The sequence below is a fragment of the Lycium barbarum genome, chromosome 12 (assembly GCF_019175385.1).
Source record: "Lycium barbarum isolate Lr01 chromosome 12, ASM1917538v2, whole genome shotgun sequence".
In the NCBI taxonomy this organism is placed as follows: Eukaryota; Viridiplantae; Streptophyta; class Magnoliopsida; order Solanales; family Solanaceae; genus Lycium; species Lycium barbarum.
The window spans coordinates 51,084,910-51,104,122 of record NC_083348.1 but is presented as its reverse complement, the minus strand read 5'-3'; the positions used below and the strand labels follow the sequence as shown (position 1 = coordinate 51,104,122).

Below are 19,213 nucleotides of genomic sequence, written 5' to 3'. Positions count from 1 at the left end.
TATATATATATATATATATATGACAGTTCTGAGACGACGTTTGCTTTACAAGTTTCTATATTATGTTTAGTTTTGGGTTGATTATAGCTAACTGGTACGTATACGAGTGTGCAGCTCGGGCACTAGTCACGGCCTACGGGATTGGGTCGTGACAGTTGTAATGTATGGGCTGATTGGAATATTATGCGGGTTGTTCGGAGTATCCTTGAATCATGTCTTGGTTAGTTTCGATATAGTACTTGAACGTGTGGTTGTTGATGTTGACTTGGTTGTTATGTCGTTGGTTTGACTATAAGGGAAACATCGTCTAATTTTCTAGAAATAAACTACTAACGTTGGAATACGTCTTGAATCTTCCCGTAGCTTAACCATAGTTCTTGACGTCTTAATATAGGCTGAGACAGTTCGGGCAGCGTATACGTATTGTGTTACAGATAAGCGTTAAAGGTATGTAAAGCTAACCCTTTCTTCTTTTTGGCATGATCTTTATGAAACGAACATACGACATGTATATGATTCCAAAGAAGTTCCTATTCTTAGAGCCACTAGGATGGCTAATGTTCTTGATTCCCAGCAGCTATTTCATTATGTCTTAATACGTGTATATGATTCCAGAAGTTCTATTTTGACATAATCCATAGTGACATTCGAAAGGTACTTGATATGACTATTGTCTTGATTTTCAAATGATGGTTCATTTTGATTATTCTATTGAGTCTCAGATATGATTTAGTTTGCATATGGTTGCTCACTACTCTGCTCGTGCATGCCTCAATATGTCTTTCACTGAGTCCCGGGCCAGGATACGTTCTCGTGCACAGTTTCTTTGCATTGTTCACCGAGTCCATCACTAGAGAGCTGGGATACGCTATATATATATATGATGATGTGATGGTGTTATGATGTGATGGTGTTATTGTCACGACCCGACTAGGGGGCCGCGACGAGCACCCGGTGCTGTCCCACCCGGGCACCCCTTTGACATACTTTCACATAACATCTAGGTGAGCCATAAATCAAATCATGCATTCTAGTCATCCATCATACTAGTCCCATTAGACGATAACATTTCTTATATCATCATAGGCATCTATGCCACATCAATGTACATGGGCCGACGAGGCCAACAAAATATAGGCCGACAAGGCCAAACACATCCAACCACATACACATGTCTACGAGCCTCTAAGAAGAGTATAACATATCACATGAGCGGGACAGGACCCCGCTATGCCCATAATTATGTACACAAAAGAATAAGTACCCAAAAGCTACAGCTCCAAATGAAATGGAGCTCTGCTATGTAATCTCTGATAAAGCAGCTAAGGATCAAGTCTGTCTCCCTGAGCACTTGCGGGCATGACGCAGCGTCCACAAACAAAAGGACGTCAGTACGAAGAATGTACTGAATATGTAAAGCATGATCAATATCGATATAGAAGAAAAATGAACAATCATGAGAATTAGCACAAGATGGGAAACAGTAATCTCATCGTCACAGGCACTTAACTTACCTTACATAGGAATTTTTCATTTCTAATGCGTATTTGTGTACATAGCTCCATACCCGTACCCGTAACCATTTACATATCCTTACTCACATTCATATCGTTTACATCTCATATACATAACATATTTGTACACATATAGATGTCATATACATAGCATATATATATATACAAATATAGCATGCCCGACCACGAGGGTTCGGTGTTTCATACATACTTGGCCAACCAAGGCTCAAGGTCATACATACCTGGCCCTACCAAGGCATCAGGGTGATCCGTACCTTCTGTAGAAGTGCGCGCGCATTTCATATTCATATACATACTCTATACATATTCATATACATATATTCTACCCGGCATCATAAGCTCGGGGTCTTATTATAGCCCTTCATAGGCACATGTACATACAATAGCCCGTTGGCACCTTTAGCATCATATTATTCTCATCATCATTACTATCATTATCACTATTATCATTATTCGTCACGTCTATCTTTCTAGGCGTACTCGTCATACGAGGGATCTAATACAATCATAGTGTATCGAGGATCGTGAGCTCACTAGCACGGAATATCAAGTCATTTGAAGAAATCATAGTCTTATAGTAGATTTAGACGTTTGGCCAAAGAACCATGCCTTATGAAAGAAGGGTTAGCCTTACATACCTTTCCGATCAATTATTCTATACGTTCTTGTTCTCCTCCAAAGCTTATGTGTCTACCTTGATTAAAATCATGCTATCATTAGAATCGACAACTAGCACACATGGCTAAAGCTAGAGAAAATCGGACAGCATCTCCTTTATTTATGCAACATTCCTCCATATCGTAATTCAACTCCCAAACGTCAACAATACATTCACAATACCATAACAATGGCCATTAATCGTTTACATTAACCACAAGAATCGCAATTCAATTGAAACTATTTCTCAAAACGTCACTATTCATCATTCATGACCCATTTTCCTATACTCATCTAATGTCCAAGAATTTTAACTCTCAAATACCTTAAACAATATATAAATACCATAAATCGTACCTTAGATGTTGTAGGAACGAGCCTTGGTCAAAATACTCCACTTGAGCAAAAACCCTAGTTTTCCCTTTGATGAGTTTTCTTGACTTGATGATTTTAATGGGTTTTCTTACACTTGATTCACTTGGTTTATGTTGTTGGTCACTAAAAACCCTTGAAAACTTATGGAAATAAATGTAGAGAGATGTTTTTAGAGAGAAGGGATGAAATGTGGAAATGAAGTAATAAACTTGGATCCCTTATTTAATGACTTAAATCTGATCCGGAATAAACAGTACAGTGGTCGTAAACTGGGTTTACGGTCCGTATTCGAATTTACGGACCGTATTTTGTGACCGTATTTAAGCATATCAAAATCTAGAAAGGCAGGCTGAAGACATAGTGATTTACGGTCTCAGTTTACGAGCCGTAAACCACTTTACAGTCCGTATTCCAGGTCGTTTGTAGCCATTTGATAATTTGGCAGAAAGTTGAAGTTTCGGAAACAAAAATACGACATGGCAGTTTACGGACCGTATACCACTTTACGGTCCGTATTTCATTTTACGTGCAACTGGCCAAAATGTAGATCTGCAAATTTCCACATTTTCAGAACCTATAATTATTCATTATGGAGCATAAACTATCTCTTATTGCAATTACCTTCAGAATCTCACTTAGGGTCATCAAATGTTATTTCTTACTCACGAAAATATCGGATACTCGTACCCCTCGCGGGTCCATTCAATTGGGCGACAATGGAGGATTTTTCCGAGGTGTAACAGTTATGATGTGATGATGGGATAATGGCACCAAGGATGGTATGTGGCGACCTTATTCACCGAGTCCCATAATGGGCCGGATATGATATACTATATTGATATGCATGATTTTCATTTCATAAGGCAAGTGTATTGATATTTTAGAAGTCATACTTGTTTCTGGTAATCACTATTTTAGTTCTGATTCCCTTTATTGAATTTCATGCTTTATACTCAGTACATATTCCGTACTAACCCCCTTTCTTCGGGGGGTTGCGTTTCATGCCCGCAGGTACAGACACTAGATTCGGTGATCCCCCAGCCTAGGATTTCCAGTCAGCTGTCTTGGAGAGCTATGTTGTTCCGGAGCCTAGACTTTTGGTACAGATCTTATGATGTATATGTATATGTTTATCCAGGGGTACGACGGGGCCCTGTCCCGTCATATTTCGCTATCGATACTCTTAGAGGTCTGTACACATATGTGTGGGTTGTGTATAAGTTTTGTTCAGCGGTGTCTATACGATGTGCTATGGATATGTTCGTATGTAGTGGCAGCCTTGTCGGCTTGCGTATCATTTTATGATTTGACTAGTTGAGACTCCTCAGGAGACAGTTTATCTGGATATATACATATGATGACGTTATGAACCTTCAGAGTTCTTTTGCAAGTTTCCATATTGTTCATAGATTCAGTTTGACTATATCTAGTAGATATGTATATGAGTGTCCAGCTCGGGCACTATCATGGCCCATGGGGTTGGGTCGTGATAAAAGTGGTATCAGAGCTAATGCAAGCCGAGTTGCCTCAAGGACACTTAAAGGACCGTCTCGTGGAGCCAAAGTTTGGATGATAGCATGGAGAGGATGGATGGGAGATGGAAAAGCATTAAAGTGGCCAACGAGCAAGGAAGTCTATGTTTACAAGAGGCCACACTCACAAATTTAAGATTTCCATCTCCACAAGACTAGCCAAACAAGGCCCTTGCCTCATTAATGACATTTATGTAATAATGGGGTCTTTTATTATTTAGTTAGTATAAATAGCTAGTCTTTTATTTCATTATGGGCTTTTTGATGAATTTTGAAAATATTTTGAGTGTTTTGTGTTTTCTCTAGAGAGAGAAACAATTGAGAGTCTTATGGATTTAAGCTCTTGTTGATTTGAGATTTGTTGAGAGGTTTGTTGAAAGGGAATCAAATTCCCTTGAAGTCTTCCTAAGAGTTTGGTGCTTGTTAATGTTAATTAATTGAGGTCTTTAGGTTTAATATACCTTTAGGTTGCTTTTAATTCCATTTTCTTGTATCAATCTATCTATCCTTTACTTTCCTTGTTATTCTATTGCTTCCGCGTATCCGTTATTGTATCAATTGGTATCAGAGCTTAGTTTAGATTTGTTCCACCAAATCTAGTCTTGGGTTTTGATTCAACAAAAAAAAATTGAAATTAAAAAAAAAATCTCAAATTTTCTTGTTGATTTTGTTGAATCTAGTGTTAGAATAGAGTTTCTTAGTGTTTTTAGAGTCCAAATCTTCCATTTCGAGCTATTTGGAGTTAGGGTTTCTGTTCCACCATTGTTGAGCTTCAAAGCTTCAAGAACAAGGTAGGTAGATTTGAAGACGAAGAAGAATTGAAGGTTCAAGTTGATTGGGGTTTGTTCTCTAGTGGATAAGGACTCTAAATCCGAAATTTGGAGGTATTTGACCAAGGATTTAAGGATCTACCTTTTTTGGTATTTGAAGCTTTAAAGAACTCAAGAACTTGAAAAGTGGGTCTTGGGATTCGGTTAAAATTGAAGGTTAAAACCTATTGGGTTTTGTTCTCTACATCAAAGAGAACATAAATTCGAAATTTGAGCTAATTTCGAGTTGGTTTGAGGGTAGTTGAATTTTTGAATTGTTCTTGTGTTCTTGAAGACCTTCAAATCTTCATAAGGAAGAAGACTCTCCAAAGGGCCATTTGATCCAAAAGTTTTCAAATAAAGTTGTGAAAAAGTGTTTGCGGGCCCAACAAAAAAAAACAGAAGTACTTAGTCTAAATTTTTGATTTTTTTCAAAAAAAAAAAGTACTGTTCATCCGCTTTTGGTCCGCATAGCGCAAGGAAAGCCTGATTTTCTGGGAGCATCCGCTTTTCATCTACGAAACGGAAGGAAAGTGATGCAAGACGAGTTGCCTCAAGGACACTTAAAGGACCGTCTCGTGGAGCCAAAGTTTGGATGATAGCATGGGAGGACGGATTGGAGATGAAAGAACATTAAAGTGGCCCAACGAGTAAAGGAAGGCTATATTTGCAAAAGAGGCCACTTTCCTAATTCCAAGACTTTTATCCCCACAAGGCTAGCCAAACAAGGCCCTTGCCTCATTAATGACATTTATGTAATAAAGTAGTGTCTTCTTTATTTCATTAGTATAAATAGCTAGTCTTTTATTTCATTATAGAGATTTTTTTGATGAATTGATAAAATTTATGAGTGATTTTGAGAGTTGTCTCTAGAGAGAGAAACTTGTGAGAGAGACCATGGATGACTCTTGTTGAATCTTTCATTGTTGAGAGGATTGGTTGCTTGGGAATTCAATTCTCTTGAGGTCATCCTAAGAGGTTGGTGCTATCTAGAGTGTAATTAGGAGGTCTTGGTTATTGAAGAACCTTGGTTGCCTAATTGTGCCTATTTTTGTGTCAATCTATCTATCTTTTCTTTTCCTTTTGTTTATCTTCTTAATTTCTCATTTTCGCGTATCCGTTATTGTATTAGAAAGCGTGAATCACTGAAGAGTTTTCGAAAAAGAATTCCAACTATCAAAATGGTTTGACTCTTTCCTAACTTCTTTTCTTTGATTCTTACAACTAATTAACAACTAGTAATCGACTTTATTAGTTGCTAATTAGTTCTTGTGTCCGCATTTCTTTCGTGTTTTTCTTCATTTTTGCTTCGTTGTTAATTTCTTGGTTCAAGTCCATTAGATTGAATCTAACAATCTAACAGTCTTTCTTCGAGTCTAACAAGAATCCATTCCGACCTCAAGTAGCAATTGTGCACCTTGCAAGCAACCGAATCCAATCGAGAATCAACATCGGCCAATCCATTTGAGTGGTGCTAGCCGAGCACAAACGAGTGTAAACACGAGTGTGGTGAGATTTCTTTACTACTAACGTGTTTGCTAAGTGTTCTTTGCAGGTACTTCTCCATGGATTCCGATTCATGTGGTCATGATTATGATTGTTATGATGATGATGGTTGTAGTTACGAAGGGGAGGACTATGGGAGCTATCAAAAGTGTGACGATGGGGAATATGAGGTCTATATAGGGAATGGTGATCATGAGGAAGTTCGAGGAGAGAATTGCTATTTTGAAGGAGAATGTAAAGAGAGTGGTACTCATGTGTCTCATGAGGAAGATAGGGATGAAAAAGAAACTTGTTATGATTCAAATGATGAAGGTGCAGATTCTTGTGCTATACATCATGATGATGAAGACGACTTGGGATATGACTCTCCTTCATACGTGTCTTATGGGTCTTATGGGGAAAATAAGAATTGTGGAGGGTATGTCTATGGAGGTAGTGAACGTGCTAAAGTTGATTATGGAAGGGCTTCTAGTGGGCATTCATATGCTTCTTCTTGTAGTACTTCCTATCCGAAGCAAAGTGGCATGCGTGGGAATGTGAGTACTAGTTGGAGTCGTCATATGCAAAAGACGGTGGTTCCAAAGAGGCGATTCATGGAGACCAAGGTAAACCTTTGTGGTATAGAGGGAATCCTTTTGCTTGATGATGATTGTTACACCAATTTCATCGCCCCTCGTGCGGTTGAAGAGTTAAGGCTACCTTGTGTGATTAGGCAAAATCCTTACTATGACGAGGGAGGGTATTGGATTGATAAGAGAGTGATGGTATTCATTTCACTTGGTGAGTACAAAGAGGAGGTTTGGTGTGATGTTCTTCCAATGGATACTTGTCACGTATGTTTAGGTGGCCCTTGGTTTCAAAGGCATGAGATCCCATATGAGCAAGAGTGGCATAAGTATGTCGTGGATGAAAGGAGGAAACCTCTATTTCCATATGTGCAAGAGCCCAATGTGAGATGGCCTATCTTGATTATGGAAGCTAGTGGAGAAGAGTATGTGAAATGGGAGTTCATGATGGAAGAAATCTTTGCTAGTTACCCTTATTCCCAAGAAAGGAAAATGAAATTGGCTATTAGGACTTTTGAGAAGAAGCTTGCACACTATTCAGTGTACAAGAGGGGAGATCCAATCACTACTTGGGATGCAATGAAAGAGAGCTTGAGAGGCCATTATCCCGAACCACATGAAAAGGGTTATAGGAGCAAAACCACTTCCCAAAAGAAAAAGTCAAAAGGGAAGAAGCAAAGTCCCTCTTGTGAGATGCCACAAATTCAACTTATTCCATCTCCTATAGAAACCCCAAGTGAGATTTGGGCGGCATTGAAAAGGAAGTGGTTGAAAGGAGGAACGGTGGACAAGACCATTAATTCACGTGGTCAAATGAGCTTCCCTTTGGTGTCTCAAGGCGAGGAAGATCCCTTACATGTGAATCAAGGTAAAATAATTTCTCCTAATACTCTTACTTTGTTGAGTGATCTTAATGCCAATTTGAGTATGAAAGTTAGTTGACCACGCATTGAGCCTACTGAATCCTTGCCATGTCTTGATAATGTCATTGTTGAAAGTTTCCCTACACTAGTTGATCCTATTGATAACCGAATTGATCCTTCTTGCGAGGTCGATTTGTGTCCACCTAGTGTTGACACTTGTGCGTTGAATGATAGTGCATTATCGAAGGCGGGTGCTAAAACACTAGTTGATCTTTTAGATGACCAAATTGATTCTTCTTGCAAGATCGATTTGTGTCCACCTAGTGTTGTTACTTGTGAATTAAATGGTAGTACAATGTCATGTGAACATCATGTTAGTAATTCTTGGGAGTTTGACATACTGCCAATTAGTGTTGAAACTTGTGTTGCTCAACTTGCTTGTAATGATTATTCCCTACTTGAGGATCCTTGTGATGTGTTTAATGTACCTCTAGTTAGTGCTAAGGTTGATATAGTTGGTCAATTGAAAGAATGTGACATCTTACCCTTGCTTGTTTCATGTCAAAATGAGTCTCTTGATCATACTTTACTGTCATGTGATAAGACTCCAATTTGTAGTGGTGATGTGTGTCATGTAGATAGTCATGTGAGCGAAAATGCATTGAAAGATGACATTGGTTCTTTTGAGAGTGAAATGACATGCTTTGACTCCTCATTGTTCCTGGATTACTCTCTTGTAAAGGATAATGTTTTATTTGAGGATGACATGACTATTGAGAGTGATGAACCTAGTGGGGTGTTTGGTAATGTTGAACGTTTAGTTTTCTTTGGAGACTATAATATGATATGTAACCCACTATGGGATGAAGACACTCTTTCCCACGATGGAGATCTTCCTTTGAGGAATTGTGATCCATTTGTGGGGAAGGAAAGTGTTACAAAGGAAGGTAATTCTTGTCTAGAAATTGCAAATTCTTCCTTTCATGTTCAACTTCATAGTAACCCCTTGGATAATCTTGTCCTTGAACCGTATGGTGAGGTTACATTGCGGAGTGATATTGATGAGGAAGTTATTTTATGTGATACCTTTCTTTTTTACTTGTTTGAATATGATGACATTCTTGAGCATATAGGGAGTGCATCTTATGTGGGAGAAGGCTCTTATGATCTAGCCGATTGTGTTCTTGACCATACTAGATGGATGTTCGTCCCATTTGATCCGGGTGACACCTTGTGTGATTTGAGAGCACTATCTTGGGGGAGTCTTTGTTTGAAAATGAGAGTGTTCTTGTTTGGACATTATGCTACATGTCAAATAGAACCAATGTCGAGTTGCATACTTCATATTTTGAGTCCATTGGTTTTATTACTCTAACCTTATGTCATTAACCTTGGAGGAATCAACTTCTTGATACCTCATGTGTGCAAATGTTAGTCATGATTGTCATAGATGTGTGGTTGTACCACAAGTTTGTTCATCCTTGTCATGAATATGTGATTATGGCGTTGTGTGCTAACCCTCAATCCTTGAGGAGTATGTTTCTATTTGTCTCCCTTATGGTTTTCCAAGGTTTAGATTCGAGGACGAATCCCTTTCAAGAAGGGGAGAATGATGCAAGCCGAGTTGCCTCAAGGACACTTAAAGGACCGTCTCGTGGAGCCAAAGTTTGGATGATAGCATGGAGAGGACGGATGGGAGATGGAAAAGCATTAAAGTGGCCAACGAGCAAGGAAGGCTATGTTTACAAGAGGCCACATTGGTATATTCAAGATTTCTATCTCCACAAGACTAGCCAAACAAGGCCCTTGCCTCATAATGGCATTTATGTAATAATGGGGTCTTCTATTATTTAGTTAGTATAAATAGCTAGTCTTTTATTTCATTAGGGGCTTTTTGATGAATTATGAAAATATTTTGAGTGTTTTATGTTGTCTCTAGAGAGAGAAACAATTGAGAGTCTTATTGTTACACCCCGTAAGAGTCTGTGCTATTTTAATTAAGACAAGAAAGAATGAGTTAAGAAAGTTCAAGGAAAGTTAATCGAGTTAGTAAGAATATCGTTATATATATATGGTTGTCTTAAGTATCCCGAGGTGACATCGTAACCTAAAGGATTTGAAATCGCGTTATGAGCGTATATGAGGTAATGTGAGTGCCCTTTTAATGTATTTGAGATTATTAGTAATGATATAGAAGATGGATAAAAGATATGAATATATTTTTGCGATTGGAGTTTCGTCGAAGCTTTGTAAGTTCTCCAGTTACGTTTAAGGTTATTGTGATTCTCCGGACCCTTCGAGATGTGTATGGATTGTTATGTATGTATATGAGTATGTATATGTATGTATAAGAGGTTACACGAGGGTCAGAAGAGGATTAGAAGTTAAACGAATCTGAACGAAATGAATCCGAACAACTTCAGAAAAATCCCGGACCAGATTTTTAGCCCATATTGTTGGAGGAATATCTCCTAGTATATGAGGAGTTTTAAGGTGTTTCAAAATCCTAAAATTAAGTTCATCGAGTCTAGTTTCCAACGCAACAAACCTCTCGTCAAAATGATATTTGGATAAGGAAATATGGACGATGCAATTTGGGCTGGCAGGGCAGCAAGTTTGGACCCGACCCAAACACTAATGTTTCGGCCCATGAGGCCCATTAACGTTAATATATATAGCAAATTCACTTGAGGGCTGATCATTTTCAGCTAAGATCCTCCAAAAACATTAGAGAGAGAGAGAGAGAGAGAGATCCTAGGCTAAGGAAGCCATTTTGATCAAAATCCGAGCCCCGAATCTCGAAGCTCATGAAGAGAAAAGTGTTGTATGTTGCGTTGCCTTCAATTTGAGCTAAATATTGGTCTTGGGGAATGAAATTTTCGTGGTTGAGCTGCTGCTAAGGTATTTATAAGATTCCTTTTATGTTATTAAAGTGTTTATTTAGAGTTTTAACGAATTAGAACGGAGAAAACAGCATTATAAACTCGTTTGTTGTTTTGTTGAGATTTATGGATTAGGGGATGTTTTAATTGTAATTGACGGACTGATTTGAATTAATATTTTGGTTGTTGTAATCATAGATTATGTGATGAGAATGAAGGAATTTAAAGGTTAGAGTTGGAGTTAAAATTGTTGTGGGTTGTTGTAAGGATTATAGAGATAATAATGTGGTTTAGTTTCATATGAATAGATGATGTGGTGTCGTGTGGCTGCTGTTGTATTTCCCTGAAATTTGCTAAAAAGATTGCATGAAATAAGGTATAAGAAGTGCATATGGGCTGCTTGGTGTATTGTAAGTGTTCGTTAGAATTTCGGGCATCGTTATGTTATAGTTGGGGGCTGTTTTGATATGTTGTTGTTCTTGTTGAAATTGTGTGGGCTGATTTGAGACTTATTGTGCGTTTGATGTAATTCGTATATTTGTGAAAATGATATCGTTATATGGTGGATTATTGATACGAATCATGAATTGAAATTGTGAAATGTGGATGGGGGCTGCTCTCGGTTTCTAGGGGCTGTTTTCGGCCACATTGGAGCCAATTATTGGATTGTTGGAATAATTATGTAAACTGTTTAGAATGTTCTTGAATGTTGTTAGTATAGGTTTGGGTTAGTATTTGAATGTATAAGCGTTGATGTTGGCTTGAAGGTAAGCCATTGATTTGGATATTTGGAAAGTTGTGAATGATGAAAAAGAGAGTTACTATTGCTATATTGCCTTTCGAATTGGTTATCGATGTTGCTAGGTTGGTTATTGTTGTTGTTGTTGTTGATTTTGGACGAGTTAAATTCTCGGGTTGGCCTATTTACAGGGGAAATGCTGCCGAATTTTCTGTAGAATTTAATGTTAGTTTGGAATGAATGGCTTAAGTGCCTATGTTTAATATTGGATATTCATTGGCATATTTGTAGACCATGGGGAGCCCGAGGCGTAGATTGGGATTTACTTTAGATTGGCTATCTTGGAGTGCATTCGAGGTATGTAAAGCAACCTTCTTTCCTTGGCATGCCTTAGTTTTACATAGGCTAGATTAGAGCCTTAAGGAAATTCCAAATCCGAAATCCGAGCATGATATGATCTATATATATATTCCTTGGCACTCTTATGTATGATTTGATGAAATATGAACCATTATGTTTTTTTGAAAGAAGTGATTTCCAAACTTTGTACAAAAAGGGTTCACTTTAAAGAATTCCGTAATTTGTTTCTGAATGCCATATGTTTCGCATAAAGGCTCGGATTGTTCCAATATTTTCATAAGAGTTTGCATGATGTATAATGAGTATGTTTTCCATGAGAGGGCCCGATTCGGGTCGATACCCGTCCGTGGGTTCCGCGACTTTCCTTTATGTAATTCGGAGAATCTTTGAAAGAATTTGGTATGACTATTATTCCGATTTCAAATATGATTATTTTACTTATGTTTGAATTTATGATAATGATTTTATGCATATGACTACTCACGACTCTATTCGTGCATTTTGTTATTCCTTTCGCCGAGTCCCGGGCCGGTTCTGTTGTCGTGCGCATTTTGAAGTACTCCGGAGTTATGCTGTGTTTATGGTTCACCGAGCTACTCGCAAAAGAGGGTCGGGTTCCACCTATATTTGGTGTTATGCTGTGTATGGCGTTATGTTGTGATGTGATATGTGACGGGGATACGGAGATTTGAAACTTTCTGGTGTTATGCTGTGTTATGGGGCCATCGACGGGTGGGCGACCATATTCTTCTGTACCTTATGCATTACTTACATATTTTTGAAAGTAAGCAAATTTTGATATGTTGGATTTGCACTTATTTTTGGTACTTCCATTTCGTTTATGTCTTAGATTTGCTTTCTGTATATTCTGCTTTGCATACTCAGTACATATTTCGTACTGACCCCCTTTCTTCGGGGGGCTGCGTTTCATGCCCGCAGGTACAGATGCACAGTTTGGTGATCTACCCATTTAGGACACCCTCTTCTGCTGTTTGGAGTGCTCTTCTCATTTCAGAGCACACATTTTGGTATATATTCGTTCGCTATGTATATATGTATTTGTTCAGGGGAACGGCGGGGCCCTGTCCCGCCATATGATTCGGTTTGTCTGTTTAGAGGTCTGTAGACGTATTTGTGGGTGTGTGTGCCTACTTCTGTACGAATGTGTTTGCATGACTCTATTCGTTATGGCAGCCTCGTCGGCGTGCATTTTGTATATGTTTGTGGCAGCCTTGTCGGCGTGCTTTTGTATATACGTTTTGGGCTGTTGTGCCATTTGACAGCCTTGTAGGCTTTTGACATATTTGATAGCCTTGCCGGCTTTTCGTTATATATATATATATATATATGTCCGCACACGGTTGCGTTGAAATGTGTTTGAAACAGTTTGATAAAGTTTGAGACGACATATAGTATTTGTGGCCGTATATGCTATCTGTATGTATTCGATTTGAATAAGTGTGTTACGATTTGGTATGTTTGTCTGTCTGGGTGTCCAAGTAGGGCACCAGTCGCGGCCCACGGGTCTGGGTCGTGACACTTATGGATTTAAGCTCTTGTTGATTTGAGATTTGTTGAGAGGTTGGTTGCAAGGGAATCTAATTCCCTTGAGGTCTTCCTAAGAGTTTGGTGCCTGTTAATGTTAATTAATTGAGGTCTTTAGGTTTAATATACCTTTAGGTTTCTTTTAATTCCATTTTCTTGTGTCAATCTATCTATCCTTTACTTTCCTTGTTATTCTATTGCTTCCGCGTATCCGTTATTGTATCAAGAGCAGTTCATCCTCGGAGTGTCTACAGATTGTGTCTAGTAGAGTCTTGTTTATCGGTGTGTTGTGCACCACATCTATAAACAGGATGCTACAGGACATTGAGGATGTTACCTTTCTTTCATATCTAAGATCGTGCGATAGAGCCCAGCCATAGGAAATGAAATTCCTTATACTGACCCTTGATTTCAGCTGAAGAACGGCATCGATAGAAGAAAGTGACTGATGATATTGGAAGTTACAAAGTACACAGGTAAGCAACGGTGCGAAAGATGCATGTCGGATAAGGTAAGAATATTGAAGTATGATTAAAATGTAAAGTTTAAGAATGAAAGGGAAGGTAGATAGGAAGGTATAACAGGATAGATCATTAAAGGATCAGGTACGTCTCGAGGTGTGATATGTGCGGTAAGTTTTGACATCTTTATACTTTTACTTGAAATTGGGAGCCCTGTGTGGCTATGATATGATATGATATATACGTATATATGTTGGCCCTGTGAGGCATTGTTGGTATTTTCTGCGTGCAGGTTTTGGGATAGTAAGAAGTACAGAGGAAACTCTGCCAAATGTTTTCCAAAAATAGAAAAAAGAGAATGAGATATAAGTTTATAATATGTCTTGAATGTTGATACCGATAGGGTGAATTTATTATGTTGGATTAAAGCTTTAAGAGATACCCTCCATGTCATCCGTAAAAGGCATCATTCTTATTTGGGATTTTTTTTTCGAAGAAGCATATATGAGTAGCAAAGTTTGGAATTCATTTGAATGGACCAGAATACTTTCCAGCCACATTTTACCGTAGAAGAGGCTCATGTTGAAGAGCAAAAACATCCACAATTAAGTTTCACTTTTATTTGAAGAGTACAAAGCATACGGCAAGTAGTTTATGAACTAAATAACTCGTTCATGACCCAAGAACAAATCCGAAGGTAAACTATGTGAATCAAGCATGAGAAGTCCCGTGGTGCTTGTCGGATTCTAGTTCTTCTTCTTGTGGTGGTTTTGGAGGATGCTTCAGGTAACGTAATCTGGGAGTTGGAGCGTTCTTGTGTTCTTGAGGTAACATTTCATCATATCTTTATGTCCTTTAGTTCATTAGTTCTTAATCAACTAACTGGAGATGGAATTTGTAGAAGGAAAACTCAAACTTGTGGGCTGTCGTAGATCATGTCGTAGATGAAATGCTAGGATAATTTGGAAAAGGCTTGTGACACTAAAGGATGATTTAGGAAAAGGTGGCAAATCTTAATAGAACGTTTTATTGAGGTATCGAGTGAACTGATAAGTAGGGATAAATTACGACGAGTTTGCGGCTAAAAGGAGTAATAGTATGATTGAGATAAAAATACGGAGGAGGAAGAATTATGACAAATACGAATGTATTGATAAGCCAGCTTGTGAGATATTAAGGATAAGATTGACCAAAGGTTAAGTATGCCTACTCCACAGAGTGTAATTAAACCATAGTAAGGATCGTGAATAAGGTTAAGAAGTGTTACACTATAGGATTTATTACGAACAGGATATTACGTGAATATAATAAGGATTGTTATAAAAATGAGTAAAGCCTAGCGAGAAAGTGACTAAATGATATGATGTGATCAGTGTGAAATGAAAAAGCAAATATAGAACGAATAAGAAAGACTTACAAGGTCCTATAGGGAAAGTTCAGAATAGAGATCAAGTGGTAACAAAAGTGAAAGCGAGCACAGGAAGAGAAAGAGTTAAGTGAAAGAAGAAAATAAGAAGAAAACGAGTGGGATTACAGTGTAGCGATGTGTTATGACAGGTATAGCTAAGAAACCGGGTAATATAAGCGACATAATTGTGAAAGACCAAACTAAAGAAAGATGAGCAACGAGACAAAATAAGTGCCAGGAAATGACTGGTATGATAAGAACAAACAGGGATGAACAGAATATGTTTTGAAAATGAGAAAGGGGTTATGTAGAAGTAGTGTTTTCCGAAGGATACAGGAGTAGCATGAGATTCCCCGTGCACAAAATAAAAGATGGACATAGACTGGAGAAATGAAAGGAATACTAAAGGAAGCACCCAAGACAGACGTAATTAATTGAGTATAAGTATAGGATAAAAGGGAAATATATAGCTACGAACATAAGGTGTAGTACAACGAGAAGGTGATAAGACAAGACCATTATTAAGACGAATTTGATATGATTTTGAGTAAGTTAGGAGTTAGCGTTGGGTATACAACAAGGGTGAAAGAGCATGAGGCATAAAGGAGTACTGCGTGTATGTGACTTCGCCTCGGAAATAGTGAAATCCTTAAAGGACAAGGAATGTAGATTTGTCGTTAAAGCAAAGTAAGTACAAATGGAAACAATTGACGCTATAATATATCCAATATGGATACTCAAACTTCAAGTGAGATCCCATGCAGAAACAAGTTGGTAAGATCTGAAAGCCAGCGATAAACGAATAGTAGTCAGGATGGTATTTGAGACAAGACTGAGGATCATTTGTAAAGATTTTGTATTATATGACATTAGAAAGTGGATGCCTACAAAAAGGAAGAATACGACAAGAAAATGGTAACGAGTAACTTAAGAGATATTATAAAGGATGGCAATGCTATACTGGATTGGGGGTTGAGACGTTGGCAACGGGGTTGCTTGCTAATGATATTATGACTTATAAGTAGCAAAGAAGAAGAGATAGGGAATTTCCTATAGTATAATAAGAGAAAATTGAATGGTAAGTAAAGGAAGGGAAAGGAGTACGACAAGATAGACAACAAGTGAGTTTTAGTACAAATAAGATATGTAAAGCAGAATAAACCAGAATAAGGAAAGACTATGACTAAGATTGGATGTACTTTGTACAAGCTATACAAGAATAGTTATGCAATCTACGCATATTTGTATGTTAAGAATGACACCAAGTGAGTACTTGATAAGAAGAGTAAGGATTTAGTAACAACAATGTGGGTGTGACATTCTGGACACATTAAGGAAAGGTGAAAAATGGTTTGAGCCAAATTACCGGGACCGAATTAGTACTGTGGACAGATAGGACATAGCCATAGTTGAGCCTTGATATCAATGGAAAGATATAAGAAGAATATAGGGTCTGCATAAAGACTAGTGAGGCGACGCTAAGGTATTTCCCGGGCTGATTTGAGCACCTACACATACTCTTGTAAAGATTGCAATATGATGCAATTGCAATATGATGCGTGATAGGAGAACTAAGAGCAAATTTAATTAAAGGGGCAATGGAAGAGTTTGAAGTAAAGATAAAGAAACGACCCGAGATAAGGGAAGTTACAAGTTGGATTAAGGGGAGTTGTGAAATGGTTTAACCGAGACGATCAGAACAAACGCGTCACTGGTTACTGGATGACAATGACGTTATAATATGAGGGAACCCTAGCGCTATTTGATCAACCCTAAAGATCGAGATCAAGAATTAAAAGAAAAGTGAAAATTAAAAACCTTTAAAACAAAAGAAAGTCGAAAAGTGACACATGATGTTGAAGCTTCCTTATGGGCTGTAACAACAGGACAAAGCAAGGTTATCGGAGTAAAATAATATTATACCCTGGGAAAGGTCGTTTTAGCCGCAGAGTCTGTGAAGGGTCTATAAGCACCGGAGGTATGAAATACTCCAAAAATTGTAAAGTCTAATAAATAGATGAGGGATGTCTGCACGTTTACAAGATCTTACTTAAAGATTAGAAGGTAAAGTGAAGTGAACGATGTATCATCTTAAGGGAGTAACTATAGAAAAGGAAAGAGTCGAGTTATAATTAAGTGCACCATGAATACAAGTCCGAATCAATCAGTGACAGTATGCAGACAAGAGAAAGAGTAATACTTCAGCAAAAGAGCTCGCAATACAACTGACAACCAACTGCGAAATAGAGAGGAAAGCAAAGACAACGACGTGAAATAATTACCTTCAGAAGCAACAGAAGGAGGAAATATTACGGGAATGACTATGTAGAGACCTGGAATGCGTTATAGTGAATTATAGCGAATCGACCAATGAAAGAGGCATGTGAGGGGCATAATTAAATAAGAAAACATTTGGGTAAGTATTGGGAGTTCAGGACCGGTTTAACATTCGAGGACGAATGTTCTAAAGGGGGGAAGGATGTTATACCCCGTATTTTTGCACGTCGGATTATTCAAAAGCTAATCGACATAAGTTTAAGGACGAGATTATTCTTGGGATATGAGACAAGGGTTTTAAATACCCGATTTTTAAGGAGTGCACGATTGCTTGTAAATTTAATTGGTGTAGAAATATCAGTGGAGATTAGGGAATAATTAACTATGATTATATTATTAAGTGGGGATTAACAATTAATTAAGCTAATTGGACCACTATGTGGGCCCCACGACAAATGGCGGAATTTGATTGGTGTTGAATGAAAATTGGACACATGTCATAAGGATAGACACGTGTCACAAGGGTGGACACGTGTCCATTTTGTAGGCACCATATAAGATTATGGTTTGATGACTAAGTCATCAATTACATTACAATTTCAACTTTGCAAAATAGAACTTAGAGAGAGGAGCTCTAAAGCTCTAGAGAGAGAGAGGGTTCGGCCATGGCTATGGCATGGCTTCATGCAGCTCACGGCTAGCCCCCCACCCCACCCCCACCCCCCCTCACCATAAAATTGTTAGATTTTCAAGTTCAATTGGAGAAACAAAAAGGAGGAATCTCACGGCCATGGTTGATAATAAGAGCTTGTCTCTAAGGTAAGATTTAATCCTTTTCTACATGTTTTGGAGATGGTTTGAACTTGCTATAATTTTGTAGATGTGGATTGGATATAAGGAATTGTGTATGTTGATGTTGAGGTGTTGTTTGGGCCGTGTAGGGGATGCTCTAATTAAAAATGGTGGATTCATTTTAATTAATGTTGTAGTTGTTGTTGTCATGGATTATGTGATGAAAGTGAAGGAATTTGATGGTTAAAGTTGAAGTTGTATTTGTTTTGTGGGCAATTTTAAGGACTTATTGTGATGTTAAGGTAGTTTTCTTGCATATGAATAATATATGTTGTTGTCGTGTATGTGTTGATATGATTCGGAAATTTGGATGGAAAGAGTGTATGAGTTAATGTCTAAGAAGCGTATGTGGTTTTCTTGGTGTATTTGTAGACGTTCGTGAGATTATCGGGCATCTCTATGTTGTTAATTAAGGGCGGTTTGGGACGTATTGTCGTTCTTGTAGAATTGGAAGATTAAGTGCAATTAGAGTTATGCATCATGTTGCTATAATGGTTGGACGGTTATAAGGTCGTTTCGATGAAATGTTACGACTGTAGATTGTTAAGAATAACTTGAATACGTCGTCGTCATTAGGTTAATTACTATTGAATGTTGTAATGTATGGGCTGATTGGAATATTATGCGGGCTGCTCAGAGTATCCTTGAATCATGTCTTGGTTAGTTTCGATATAGTACTTGAACGTGTGGTTGTTGATGTTGACTTGGTTGTTATGTGGTTGGTTTGAATATAAGGGAAACATCGTCTAATTTTCTAGAAATAAACTACTAACATTGGAATACGTCTTGAATCTTCCCGTAGCTTAACCATAGTTCTTGACATCTTAATATAGGTTGAGACACTTC

The 19,213-nt window shown here is 38.0% G+C and overlaps 1 pseudogene; it reads left to right on the top strand.

Moving 5' to 3' along the window:
• LOC132624257 (uncharacterized) overlaps window positions 1-7,922 on the top strand; it is a 47,190-nt pseudogene extending 39,268 nt beyond the window's left edge.
• Window positions 7,923-19,213: the final 11,291 nt, after the last annotated feature.